The sequence below is a fragment of the Caloenas nicobarica genome, chromosome 30 (genome assembly GCF_036013445.1).
Source record: "Caloenas nicobarica isolate bCalNic1 chromosome 30, bCalNic1.hap1, whole genome shotgun sequence".
Classification (NCBI taxonomy): domain Eukaryota; kingdom Metazoa; phylum Chordata; class Aves; order Columbiformes; family Columbidae; genus Caloenas; species Caloenas nicobarica.
Genome location: NC_088274.1, coordinates 310788 through 322350, shown reverse-complemented (window position 1 = coordinate 322350; position 11563 = coordinate 310788). Strand labels below are relative to the sequence as shown.

The following is an 11563-nucleotide window of genomic DNA, read 5'->3' as shown; positions in this document are numbered from 1 at the left end:
ATTTAGCTCAAAAAAAAAACCAAAAAAAAAAAACCAAACAAAAAAACCCACACCCACAGAAATTCAAACCAAAACCTCATTTAAAAAAAAAAATGCACTCAAGCAGCAATGCAAACATCAAAAAAAAAAACCCTAAAAGGCAAAAAAGCAACTTTAAAAAGCCATGCTGTTTCAAGAAGCTCCATCTTTCCAGCCAGTTTGCTCTTAATTGATGTTCTCCAGCTGAGGCTGGGCTGTCTTGCTCCTAAATTAGCTGCTCTTATGTAATTAGCTGGGCTCTTAATGAGGTTTAAAAGCTCTGTGGAGGTGGGGGGGATGTGGGCGGGGGGTGAATTGGAATTGTGGGATGTTGGGAGGGGCGTTGGAGAACTGGTGAAAAGCTGGAGGGGGGTTGGGGGCGATGATGGGGGGTGGGGGTGATGATGGGGGCTCAGCTCCTGGCTTGGGTGGGGGGTTGTGGGGGACACGACACGTTGGTTTGGGGCCGTGTCACAGTGGTGGGACTGGATAAGGTGGTGAGTAGGGGCTGAATGTCACCTGTTTGGGGACACCGGCCCTCATGGGGGGTGATGTGGACCCCCCCAACCCGTCCCTGTGGACCCCTGCGGTTGGGGTGGGATGGAAACTTAGAGAAAGGGATTTTCTTGGCCAAGGGATGGAGGTGGTTGGGGGCAAAGATGGACCCTATGGAGAAACCCAAGAGAAGGTGGCACCTCCCACCTTGTGACACCCCCTTTGTCCCCCCAAAACACCCAAGAAGAGCCCCCCCAGCCCTAATTGTTCCATGGAGAAGGAGGAGGAAGAAGAATTGGGGAGGAAGGATGGAGACGGCAGGAGAAGACCTTTGCCCGTGGTGGGTGGGGACCACGTCACACCCCCTCTTTGATGAACTGCGGCCCTTGGGTCACCAAGACACCCCCAAAACCCTCATGTTTCTTAAGACCCATCACTTGGTGTCGTCTCCCCAAGGAGGGGGTTGAAACCAAAGCCAATCCCCCCCAAGATGGGCACAGGCAGCACCCCAGTATCACCAGTAAGGAAACTGGGTATGTCCTACACCCCCCCCCACTCCCCAAGACCAACCCAAAATTCTTTGGCCAACCTCCTCCTGCTTTTCCCCATCCCTCCCCATAAAACAGCGTTTTCCACCCAAAAAACAAACACTCGTCATCTCTGCGGCTGCTGAGGGGGGTGGAGATATCGGGCTGGGTGGATAACGATGTTTTTTGTGGCGGACAATAGATGTTTTTATTGCATTTGTGCATGTGGCTGTTGGATGTTCCTCTCCGAGGGTGTTTCGTAATCGGGCGTTTTGTGGAATTTCTTCCTCCTTTGTCAACGATTGGGTCGTGTCGCGGTGTTTCCAGCCCTGGTTGGTGGCTTGGCCTTAGGAATTGCCCCCCCCCGCAACCCCAAATGTGATCCCCAAAACCCTGAATATCACCTCAAATGTGACTCTAAAAACCCAACCGTGGCCCCCAAAACCCCAACTGGGATGCACATGAGCCCCAAAGCCCCAAATGTGACCTCTAAAACCCCTATTGTGACCCCCAAGATCCTAAATGTGACCCTAAAACCTCAATAGTGACCTCTAAGAGCCCAAAAATCCAACTGTGACCCCAAAACCCCAAATATGATCCCCAAAGCCCCAAATGTGACTTCTAAAACCCCAATTGTGACAAACATGACCCCAAAACCCCAACCATGACTCTCCAAGCCCCTGTTGTGACCCCTATGACCCCCAAGATCCTAAATGTGACCCCAAAAACCCAACCATGACCCTCAAAGCCCCTGTTGTGACTCCTAAAACCCCAAATGTGACCTCTGAAACCCCAACTGTAACCCCCAAATCCCCAATTTTTATCTCATGGCCCCACATGCGACCTCAAAAACCCAACCATGACTCCCAAAATTCCTGTTGTGACCCCCAAATATGACCCCCAAAACCCTATTGTGATCCCCAAAGCCCCAAATGTGGCCCCCAAAACCCCACGTGTGACCTCTAAGCCCCCAGTTATGACCCTCTAGACCCTAAACGTGACCTCTAAAACCTCGCTTGTGACCGCTGAGATCCCAAAAACTCAACCATGCCCCCCATAACCCAAATGTGACCTCTAAAACCCCAATCGTGATCAACGTGACCCCAAATGTGACCCTAAAAACCCAACCATGACCCCCAAGACCCCTATTGTGACCCCCCCAGCGCCCCAAATATGACCTCTAAAACCCCAGTTGTGACCCCCATGGCCCCAAGACCCCAAATGTTATCCCCAAAACCCAACCATGACTCTCAAAATGCCTATTGTGACACCAAAACCCAACTGTGACCCACATGACCCCCCAAGACCCTAAATATCACCTCTAAAACCCCAATTGTGACCCCCATTGACCCCCAATACCCCAAATATGATCCCAAAAACCCCAACCATGACCCCCAAAACCCCAAATGTGACCCTGGAATGTGGCCCCAAGACCCCAAATGTGACCTCTAAAAACCCAATGGTGACCCCCATGACCCCCAAGATCCCAAATGTAGCCCCCAAAACCTAACCATGATCCCTAAAACCCCGATTGTGACCCCCATGACCCCAAATGTGACCCCAAAAACCCAACCATGACCCCCAAGACCCCAATTGTGACCCCCCCAAGACCCCAAATGTGACCCTAAAAACCCAACCATGACCCCCAAGACCCCAATTGTGACCCCCAAGATCCCAAATGTGACCCCAAAAACCCATCCATGACCCCTGAAACTCCTGTTGTGGCCCCCCCAAATGTGACCCCATGACCTAAAATGTGACCCCCCCAACCCAACCATGACACCCAAAACCAACCATGACTCCCAAAACCCCTATCGTGAGGCCCCAAAACCCCAAATGTGACCCCAAGATGCCAACCATGGCCCCCAGCCCCAAATCTTGCCAACCCCCCTCAAAGTGAGACCGTGTTGGTGCCTCACAGTCTTTAGGAATTCTCCCCCACAAGCCTCATCTTTCCAGGTGATTTTTCAGGAGATGAAATAAATATGTTAATAAATATAATTTCTGCTGAGATCAGGATCGTCTGGCTCACATAAGGCTCCGTGAGCCCAAACAAGGCGCAGGGGTCTCCTCTCCAGCAAGGAGCCCCCCAAAACCACTGGGGAGACCCCTCCTCTCTCACGGAGGACCATATCCCGCTTGGTTTTGCCCCCAAAATGAGATTTTTCGGGTGTGGGGGGACATTCCCCATCTCCCCTCTCTGGAGGGGCTGTGGTCTTCGGTCGCTGTTCTCCCCCATGCCGAGGGTCTTGCCCAGCACGGGGCACCTTGAGGACCCGCCACCAGCTGTTTTTTTGAGGGGGGGTCACAGGGATGGCGCACCTTCTGCCAGCACCTGCAAAGAGGGGTGGGAGTAATGAGGATGGGGTGACCCTCCTGTCCCCCCAACCCGCTGCCGACTACGTCACCGATGCATCCCGGGCACGTACCGACGTGGTGGGTGCCACCACCTCCACATTGGGCTTGTAGGAGCTTGTAGGACCTGGAAGAGGAACAGGGTGAGGGTCTGGTGAAGGTGGGTGGGTCTCCTCACTAAGGTTTTCTGTTCCCCCCACCCCACCATGGGGGTCACCTTTCCGGGATGTGGAGCCCCTGCCGTTCACGTGGTAGATGCCGGTGACGTGGGCTTTGTGCCGTCCATCTGTCCAGCCGCTGTCCTCGCTGTAGGGCCAGGAACCGGTGAGTCCACGAGTCTTGTGTGTGGGGCTGGGGCAGGGGGGAAAGGGGGAGGAGATGCTGGAGCTCGTGGTCTCCAGTGTTGGGGTCTCAGCACTCCTTGGGGTTGGGGGGTTGAACACCCGGCCCCCCAAAAGCTGCTGCCCCCCAAGCTTTGGTGAAGGGGAATGTCTGAGGGGCAGCCCAGCTTGGGACCAACCCCAACTTTTCTTGCTGGACCCCCCCCATGGACCCTCCAGCCATTTCACCTGGAATCAGCGGATTTCCTCTTCCCTTTGGCCAAGCGGAGGGTGAGGACGATGCAGAGGATGAGGAGGATGAGGATGGTCAGTCCCAGCCCCAGCCCCACGCCCAGTCCCAGCCCCAGTTTGCTGATGTGGGTCTGGCAGCGGCTGCCGGATGTCAGGTACCACGGCACGTCCGGGCAGCTGTGGGGGTAGATGCATCATGGAAAGGGTCCTCACCCCTCAGATCTGACACAGGGTGGAGGTCGGGGATTGGGATCCTCCAAGAAACCCACCAGGTCCACAAAGTCCTTCCCAGAGCTGGGGAGAACCTTGGAGACCCTACTCCATGTCCATGGGTTTGGGTTGTGGTCAAGGGCTTTTGGGGGGTAAAGAGTTGGGTTTGGGGGGCAGGAGTTGGGGCATTGGGCTCAAGGTTGGGGCTTGGGGATCAAGGGTTGGGGTTTGGGGATCACGCGTTGGGTCTGGAGGACAAGGGTTGAGGTGTTGGGCTGAAGTTTCAGAGTCAAGGTTTTGGGTTTGGGGGTCAAGGTTTTGGGTTCTGATGGGAGCTTGGGGGTCAAGGTTGGGTTGAGTTTGGAAGGCAGGAGTTTGGGGTGTTGGGCTCAAGGGTTGGGGTTTGGGGGTCAAGGGTTGGGTTTGAAGGACAAGGGTTGGGTTGTTGTGCTCAAGAGTTGGGGATTGGGGGCCAAGGTTGCGGTTTGGAGGACAAAGGTTGGGGTCAAGGGTTGGGGTTCAGGGCTTGGGTGGGGTTAAGGGTCAGAGGTTAATACCATGACTGGGAGTAGGTTTGGGTTAGGGCCAGGCTTAAGATCAAGGTCATCTTTAGGTTTAGAACCAGAATCAGGTTTACAGCCAACATTCTGGGGAGGTTCAGGACTGGGGGTTGGGTGGGAATGATGGGGATGGGTGAAGTTGGGGTCCACCCACAAGCAGCGCGGTCCCTCCAGCGTCACCCGGCAGAACCCGCTGTTGCAGTCGATGGAGCCGGGGACGTTGAGGGTGCAGTTGGTGACGCAGAGGAAGCTGTTCTGGGTGCGGTAGGGGTAGTAATACCGGCTGAAGTTGGCCGGCGCGTACTTCCTGCAGAGCTCTGGAGAGATGAACCACCGGTCAGGTGAGACCTGACCCCATCTCTCCCCCCACAGTGTCCCCACCACCCCCGCTCACCCGTGGCATTGAGCACCGGCACCTCAGCGCGGGTGGATCTGGAGGAGGAGGTGCTGAAGCAGAGTCCTTCTGGGAGAGGGAAGGGTGGAGAGTGGTCATTGGAGGCCACCAGAGATGTTGGGGACCAACCCTTGACCAGCAGTGGGTCACTTGGGACCTACCCGACGAGTGGCTGCAGTTTTGGGGCTGGGCCGCGGTGTTGGCAGCTTCCAGCAACTCCAGGGCTCGGTGGTCAAGGTTGGGGTCTCCAGCTGGTGGGTGCAGCAGTACTTTGTAGTTGACCACCACGCTGCCTCTTCTGTGGGGCAGAGTGAGCATTGGCATGGGGTTCCTCACCCATCCCAACCTAGAGGTTCCTCACCCATCAGAGTCATCCCATCCCAGGGGTTCCTCATCCCATCCTAGAGGTGCCTCACCCATCAGATCTCATCCCATCCCACCCTAGAGGTTCCTCATCCCATCCCAGATGTTCCTCATCATCTCATCTCTCACCTAATCTCTCATGTCTCATCTCAATCCTATCCTAGAGGTTCCTCACCCATCCCACCCCAGAGGTTCCTCATCTCATCCCAACCCATCTTAGAGGTTCCTCACCCATCCCATACATCCCAGGGGTTCCTCATTCCATCCTAGAGGTTCTTCGCCCATCCCAACCCATCTCATCCCATCCCAGGGGCTCCTCATGTCATCCTGTCCTTGATGTTCCTCACCCACCCCATCTCATCCCATCCCAGAGGTTCCTCATCCCATCCTGGGGGCTCCTCACCCCATCCTACCCCACCCCATCTCCACCACCAACCCCTACACTCACGTCAGGGTCAGGACCCGAGTGCCATGATAGCCAGAGACGTTGTGGTAGATCCGGTCCATCTGGGGACAGAGTGACACGTGTCGCCAGTGCGGCTGGGATGGGTGGTCCCTTGGGGTGGCCCCTCAATGACATGGGGGAGGAGGACACAACGAGGGCCTCACCGTCCGGCTGAACTCATCCACGAAGCTGTGGTAGGCGATGGACGAGGTGTCCCTCATGTCCTCAGAGAACTCCCGGTTGGTGACACGTGCCAGCAGCATCACGGAGGGGCCCAGCTCTTCGTGGGAGGAGGTAGGATGCCCGTGAGATGGAGACATCCCATGGGGTGTTCCCCTTGGGGACAGGGTGAGGTGTCCCTCTCTCCCTTACCTGCTGTGATGTTGATGGTTGATGCCCCAAATTGGCAACGGGCTCCATCCACGTTGGGAGGGCAGAGACAACCCGTCCCTGTCCAGTGCCCCCCATTCTGGCAGGGGTCTATGGGGAGAAGGACACAAAGACTCATGGGTACCCCTCCATACCCTGCATCCCCTTTTTCCCCCTCCCATGATGTCCAGCACCCCGTGTCCCCTCCCAGATCCACCCAGTTGGTGTTAACATCACCACAACCCCCCAATTTTTTTGGGGGGGGCGGGGAACAGGGAGGAAAGTGGTTCCTGGTCCCAACCAGCAGCTCCCTGGAGTCTCCTACTTGTGGGGGGACAACACTGGGCTTCAGGGGAGCAAGGACCTCTGGGTGGGTGGATCCTCTCCCAGAAATGGCCTGGGTGGCGGTCTTGACATGCCAAGGAGAACCCACTAACCTATGGTGGTGGGGATGGGCGTGGTGGTGGTTCTCCTGGGTATAACTCGGTTCCACGTAGGTTGGTTGGGTGTTTCTTGGGTTGTGGTGGCCTCTCCAGCCGTGGGGACAACCGTAGTGTGGTGGAATTCACACCGTAGGCCATAAAACCCAGTGAGGCAGTAACACTCGGTGCCCACAGCCGTCCCTCCATTCTGACAAGCGGTGGCTTCATCAGGGGTGTCACAACGTGGCCCTGACCGCCCCGGTGGGCAGATGCACCGGTTGCCCACAGCCGTGCTGCCACCGGCACACTGGTCCATGGTGTCCACCATCTCACAAGTGAGACCGGAGTAGCCGGGCGGGCAGAGACACTCGGTCAAGTTGGCGACGCCACCGTTGTGGCAGATGACTAGAAGAGAGGTGGGGACAGAAGGACACGGTGAGGGGACACAGAAGCTCTGATTCTTGGACATGATGGACCCACATCCATCCTTCTTCCTGCCCCTTTTATCCCCTTGCCCTGGGAGACCCCTGGAAGGTGACCCTTGGGAAGGTGACCCTTGGGAAGGAGACCCCTGGGAAGGTGACCCTTAGGAAGGTGACCCTTAGGATGGTGACCCTTGGGAAGGTGACCCTTAGGAAGGTGACCCTTGGGGAGGAGACCCCTGGGAAGGTGACCCTTGAGAAGGTGACCCTTGGGGAGGAGACCCCTGGGAAGGTGACCCTTGAGAAGGTGACCCTTGGGTAGGAGACCCCTGGGAAGGTGACCCTTGAGAAGGTGACCCTTGAGAAGGTGACCCTTGGGAAGGAGACCCCTGGGAAGGTGACCCTTGAGAAGGTGACCCTTGCGAAGGTGACCCTTGGGAAGGTGACCCTTAGGAAGGTGACCCTTGGGGAGGAGACCCCTGGGAAGGTGACCCTTGAGAAGGTGACCCTTGGGGAGGAGACCCCTGGGAAGGTGACCCTTGGGAAGGTGACCTCCACCCCAGGGACCTCCTGCCACAACACCCCCTTGGCCACAGGGCTGGACCCATGTCCATCCTTCTCTCCCTCTTCACCCTCCCCACCCCAGGAGACCATGTGTCCCTCCCAGCCCTGGAAAGGAGACCCCCCCCACCCCAAGGACCACGTGCCAGGACACTCACTGGCCGGTGGGTTGGACCCGTGCAGGAGGTAGAGACAGAGGGTGTCCAACGCGGTGCCGGTGGCTCCGCTGGTTGAAGAGGACCAGGTGGTGATGGTGGTGGAGCCAGGACCCGATGTCGTGGTGGACACCATGGTGTTGGGAGGGGACTGGGGCGTCACCGCTGTGGTCTCAGTGGTGGGGCACATGTGGTTCCCAGCACAGGGCACGGTGGAATCGAGGGGGACAGTATGGGTGACGTTGGGTTGAGCTGGTGTTGGGGTAGCAGAGGCATTGGTGGAAGCGGTCAAGAACGTGGCCGTGGTGCTGTTTTCCATGGTGGCGTCTGTGGTGTCGCTTCCCATGGTGGTCACTAGTGTGGCTGTGGTGTTGCTTTCCAAGAAGGTTGGTAGCGTGGCCGTGGTGTTGCTTTCCATAGTTGTCAGGAGCGTGTCCGTGGTGTCACTTTCCAAGGTGGTGGCCGTGATGTCACTTTCCATGGTGGTGTCTGTGGTGTCGCTTCCCATGGTGGTCACTAGTGCGGCCGTGGTGTTGCTTTCCAGGGTGGTGGCCATGGTGTTGCTTTCCATGATGGTGGTGTTGCTTTCCAAGGTTGTCGTTAGTGTGGCCGTGGTGTTGCTTTCCATGGAGGTAGTGGTGGTGTTGCCTACCAAGAAGGTTGGTAGCGTGGCTGTGGTGTCACTTTCCAAGGTGGGGGCTGTGGTGTTGCTTTCCACAGTGGTCACTAGCGTGGCCGTGGTGTCACTTTCCAGGGTGGTGGCCCTGGTGCTTCTTTCCATGGTTGTGATGTTGCTTTCCATGGTGGTCACTAGTGTGGCCGTGATGTTGCTCTCCATGACTGTGGCGTTGCTTTCCATGGTGGTGGCCATGGTTTCTCTTTCCAGGGTGGTAGCCATGGTGTTGCTTTCTGTGGCTGTGGTATTGCTTTCCATGATGGTGGTGTCGCTTTCCATGACAGTGCTGTCGCTTTCCAGGGTGGTCATTAGTGTGGCCGTGGTGTTACTTTCCAGGGAGGTAGCGGTCGTGTTGCTTTCCAAGAAAGTTGGTAGCGTGGCCATGGTGTTGCTTTCCATAGTCGTCAGGAGCATGTCCGTGGTGTCACTTTCCATGGTGGTCACTAGTGTGGCTGTGGTGTTGCTTTCCAAGGTGGTGGCCATGGTGTTGCTTCCCCAGGAGGTCAGTAACGTGGCCGTGGTGTTGCTCTCCGTAATCGTGGTGTTGCTTTCCAAGGTGGTGGCCGTGGTGTCACTTTCCGTGGTGGTCACTAGCGTGGCTGTGGTGTTGCTTTCCATGGTGGTGGCCGTGGTGTTGCTTTCCATGGTGGTCACTAGCGTGGCCGTGGTGTCACTTTCCAGGGTGGTGGCTGTGGTGTCACTTTCCATGGTGGTCACTAGCGTGGCCGTGGTGTCGCTTTCCAGGGTGGTGGCCGTGGTGCTTCTTTCCATGGCTGTGATGTTGCTTTCCAAGGTGGTGGCCATGGTGTTGCTTTCCGTGGCCATGGTGTTGCTTCCCCAGGAGGTCAGTAGCGTGGCTGTGGCATTGCTCTCCATGACCGTGGTGTCACTTTCCAAGGTGGTGGCCGTGGTGTCACTTCCCGTGGTGGTCACTAGCATGGCCGTGGTGTTGCTTTCCAAGGTGGTGGCCATGGTGTTGCTTTCCGTGGCCGTGGTGTTGCTTCCCCAGGAGGTCAGTAGCGTGGCTGTGGCATTGCTCTCCATGACCGTGGTGTCACTTTCCAAGGTGGTGGCCGTGGTGTCACTTCCCGTGGTGGTCACTAGCGTGGCTGTGGTGTCGCTTTCTGAGGAGGTCAGGAACATGGCCGTGGTGCTGCTTTCCATGGTGGTGGCCATGCTGTTGTTTCCCATGGCCGTAGTGTTGCTTTCCACGGCCATGGCATCATTTTCCAGGGTGGCCAGGACCGTGGTGTGGGTCTCCATGGGTTGCGTGGTGGGCTTGATGTACAACGTTAGCGTGAAGGCCACACCATCCACCATCTCTGGGCTTCCAGTCGTGGTGGCCGCCGTGGCAGCGGACAGGTTGGTACATTCACACCGGGGTCCCCAGGCTGTCGGGGGGCAGCGACAGGTCACCCCCACCAACGTGCCACCATTCAGACATGAACCGGGCAGCTCCGGGTACTGACAGATGTCTCCCCGGTACCCCGGGGGGCACACGCACCCCGTCCCAAAAGCCGTGGCCCCGTTCCTGCAGGCGCTGCTGGGGTCGGGCTGTTGACAAAGGGGACCCCCAAACCCCGGTGGGCAGAAGCACTTTGTCCCCACGGGGGTCCCGCCGTTCTGACAAGCCGTGGCGGGGTCACCAGTCTCGCAGCGAGTGCCGTTGTAGCCGGGGGGACACACGCAGCCGTCCCCCACCACGGTGCCACCGTTCTGGCAGGGGGCTGGAAGGGACATCAGGTTGTTGGGGGACACAGGACACAAATCCTGGCCCCCCCAGTTGGAGGAAGGACACAGCTCCACTCACACCCCACTTCTGAGTCAACGTAACCCAACCCATTCAGGAGAGGACCCAGGAGTCCGGGGAGGGAGTTGCGGTGTCATCCCCCACCAAAATGGCTCTAATTGGTGCAACAATCACCCCCACCCAGAAAGAGAGGAGTTGGCATTCATAGGGAGACCTCACCCCTTGGTTGGAGGGCAGGTGGGGCACCTCATCGGCACCCCAGACTGGGAAGAACCACCTATGGGTGGTCCAAGTTCTTGGGCAAGAAGTTTCCAGTGGACCGAGAAGCCCAAAAAGAACCAGAAAAAAAAAACAAACCCTCAAGGGGTTTTTTGGAGGAGGAGGACAGGGTGGGATGGTGCCTCATTGCTGGCAGGATGAAGATCTCTCCATCTTGTCAGTCTCTTACCTGACAGAGCCGCCAAGGGGACGAAGAGGAGGAGGAAGAAGCAGCGACCCAACTCCATCACCAGCAGAACTTGGAGGAACCTGGGAGCCACGGAGCGACTGAGCCGGTGGCACCGACCGCGGGAACTTTGTGAGCCGCGTCCGGCGCGGTCATCAACCGCAAGGTAGGGCCACGCCGGTAAATAATCGCTGAGTAATTTTTATCGAATCCCAAAATAGAAAAGGGTGGGAGAAGATCCGGAGGTCTCCATGGTGTCCCACCTTCCTGGGCAGCTCTGGACCGGCCGCAATGGACCCAACCCCTGTGCCGGAGACGAGGGAGGGAGGTTCCCCCGCTGCACTGATAAGATTAGGGCGAGACGTGGTGGGTCCCCTTCGTTAGCAGCACCCGCTCGTCCTGCCCCACCTTAGGGTGTTGTCCCCTCCCCAAACCTCCTGGAGATGGATGGGGAAGGTGGAGTGGGGGGGGGTGAAGAATTTGGTTCCTGCTGAATCACCCCGGACGGGGCTGGAGCTGCGACAAAGTGGCGCCACGGCCACGTCCTCTCCTGCCTCCACCCAGGGGTGCAGGTCCCTTGGGTGCTGGGGGGACCTCGTGCCACCCCCACGGTGTCTTTGTGGTCCCTCCTCAGCACCCAATGGGGGAGGATGGTGGTACTGGGGGGAGTGGGTGCAGCACTTGGGCCGCCCCATCCCTTGGCACCCATGGGTGTCATCCCTGGGTGCCACAGGCTCCCCAGTGTCTCCCAGTAACTCCCAGTACATCCCAGTACTTCCAAGCATTCCCTGACGTGAGCCAGGTGCCACGTGTTCCGCAGTGTG

At 57.6% G+C, this 11563-nt stretch overlaps 1 protein-coding gene across 1 annotated transcript in view; it reads right to left on the bottom strand.

The window, feature by feature from the left end:
* PFAS (phosphoribosylformylglycinamidine synthase) overlaps positions 1-11563 on the bottom strand; it is a 308075-nt gene that overhangs the window by 150434 nt on the left and 146078 nt on the right. The gene's annotated exons all lie outside the window — the stretch shown is intronic.